Source organism: Chelmon rostratus, chromosome 24, assembly GCF_017976325.1.
Source record: "Chelmon rostratus isolate fCheRos1 chromosome 24, fCheRos1.pri, whole genome shotgun sequence".
Classification (NCBI taxonomy): Eukaryota; Metazoa; Chordata; class Actinopteri; order Chaetodontiformes; family Chaetodontidae; genus Chelmon; species Chelmon rostratus.
Genome location: NC_055681.1, coordinates 7,155,652 through 7,158,601, shown reverse-complemented (window position 1 = coordinate 7,158,601; position 2,950 = coordinate 7,155,652).

The window sequence follows — 2,950 nt, the reverse complement described above, 5'->3', positions numbered from 1 at the left end:
GATGTGGAATAAATGTATTTCTGTGGAGTGACTGTGCTCTTCCCCCCCTTTAGAAAAACCACAAAGCCAGAAAAGTTGAATAAACACTCAGTTCCTGCTCATGAAGAGCAAGATTTTGATTTGAAAATGACTTTAAATGTGCTCAAAAATGACTGAAATTAAACCATCTCACCACTAGAGGGAGATAACGCTTTTCTCCACAGTCATCAAATCACAGTGAACTGCTTTCACCTGACCTCCCAAGTGAAAAGCCCTTAATTAGATGGAAAAGAAAAACCAGCAGTGCTCTGAGGTTGAAAACCAATAAAACCTGAATATCATTTACAAAAGCCTAATTTCCTCTTGAAAAGGCTTTCCCCAGCATTTCAGCATGTGTCTGCATGCATGAGGGTGTGTGAGCGAGTGCGATGAAGAAAGGATCCAGAGAGAGGGAGAGAGAGGGCGTCCTGACAGGAAGAAAAAGAGGCAAAGTTCAGGCAGCACATGTTTCTGGGTCGACCTCTCCTCTCCGCGCTCGCTGAAAGACGTGACACTCTCGACGTTTCCTGCAGCCCGGGCCTCGCTCCACATCTGTCGGGGTGGTCATTTTTAGCCGGGGCTGCTATTTTCATTTCGGGCATGGAAAATTTTAGGTAAAAGTGGTGGTGAAGGAATCCAAACTGTCCTCTTCTGTGAGCTCTACTGGGCATTTTTACTTCACGCTGTTGCTCTTTTAGCAGCTTTTTCGTACGTAAGATGGGACAACAGTGTCAGAACCAACACTAAATTACATAAGACAGAAAAACACTCCTCCAATCAGTGACTTCACACCCTGCTGCTAAAGCTGATGCAGATTTTTGTTGCTCAAGGCGATTTATACATTGAAGGCACCAAAAGGCCAAAAATGTCTTTGAAATTCAATGCCTTCAAAGCCCAGAAATCCCTGTGCACCTTTGACACACTTTTCCTCTGCAAGTCCAGTCCAGTTAAAATGTCGCTAATTTGTGAAAGAGACACCACATAATCCTTATTTAAGCTTCATGGCACTGGCTAATGCTATATTTCAGGATTGATTTATTTAAGCATTCATATATTACATGACTTTTAAGGCCCTGGCTAACCACACCTTCTATGAAATCCTCATGCATTACCTTATTCTCATGAGTTTTTGTGTTTTATCATGTAATTTTAACTTACCATCATCAATTTTAGTGTTCAGCCTATTTTAACGTTTTGCTGTCACTGGTGCCTTTAACTTGCTTTTCTGTCAAGCACTTTTATACCTTTTAAAACTTTTAACAAGACTCAGAGTCGACAGTCATGCCAGCAGCTCTGTGAGGCTACTTAGGCGTAGGTGTGCTAACATGCTAATGCTATGCAGGTATAATGTTTCCTATGTTCACCATCCAAGTTTATTTCTGTTAATCAACACTAAACACGAGGTGCAACTGAGGCTGTCATTAGGGTATAAGGTATTTGGTCGTAAACCAAAGAGGTGGGACTGATGATGGCTCTAGATAAAAGGTCAGGATATCACCAAAGTCAGGAGGGTTCGTCCTCTGGAGACCATGAATTTCAGAGCCAAATTTCAGACAATCCATCTAAAAGTTGCGCAGATATTTCAGACCAGCTGCCATTTCTTGAGCCGTGCTGCTCACATGGCTAAAAAGTGCCACAGAAATTATTATTATGACTATAACGAAAGGACACAGGGGCGCAGTCTGATCCACAGACACAGGCTGCTCAGCTTTAATTAGCCTCCTGCTCATCTCAGAGAGGAAGGAGTCATTTTCTCATTTCCTGAGGAAATGTATAAGCCCAGAGGCTAAATCCTCCTCATTCTCTTCTTTTCATCTCCTCCTGCTTGCATGCATGAACTTTAAAGTCACTCTTTAAGCCTGACGTAGTTCATGTGAAATTCTCTGAAAACCCGGAGTGTGCTCCACTTGATGTATTTGTGCTTGCTTCACCTATAAACGTGAACCGCTGGAGTCTGCGACCCTGACATGACTTGGCAGCGACGCCCAGATCCTGACTGGGGTGTCTCTTGTTCGCTGAGGAGCCTCGATGAGATTTCCCAGCTACTCCTTTTCCTTCCTGTGCACCCTCCAACCCCACCTCACTGACGCCCCTCCAAAACACTTAAAGAACACTGGGAAAAGATCATGACAAAAGATCAAACTACTGGCCTAAGTTATTGTCAGTGGTGTGAAAAATGACAAAGACAAAGTGGTGGGAAAATGTTTCTTGGATTTTTTATGAACATACATTGTTGCCACTAATCTTTGCATGAAAAACTACACAATGATCAGTTAATAGATGTTCAGCATTTCTAGATGGGGCATTTACTCAGTTTGCATGTGGAGCTTTGACTTAAACTGCTTATTTTACACACCTGCCTCACCTGTTCAGTACCTGCACACCTGATCCTCGTTCCCTCCAATCATGCAGACTCTCCATGTGCTTTTCAGCTTCAGAATGACACATAATTTCATTCAATGAAGAGTAAATGAAGAGGGGTAAAGGGGGTCTTAATAAACTGTGCAAGCAATATGTTTGCACAGTTTATTGAGAAATACCATCAACTCATATCTCGTGTCTGGTGTCGTGTCCTCTTTACACTCCTACAACTCTGACTACTACTCGTTCTCCTCGACCACCCCACCAAATGCAGACTTTTCTCACTCTTAATACTCTGTGATGTCTATGAAACTCTGTCAGACTGTTCTTAAGGTTGAACCAATTGGGAGAGAGAACTTGACACAACAAATAAGCAACAATGCCTTTTTTTAAAACTGTCCAGCTCTTGGTTGCATAGAATGTCAACATTTTCAAGATGCTATTGGACAACAGACTTTTGTTGGAATTAATTAATTTTGCTGTTTTCACCGATTCTGGTGTGAGCGAGCCTTGAAGGTGCAGTCTGTTCTAGGAACAGGAGCTAACATGGTTAGCGGTAGCAGTCCACAAG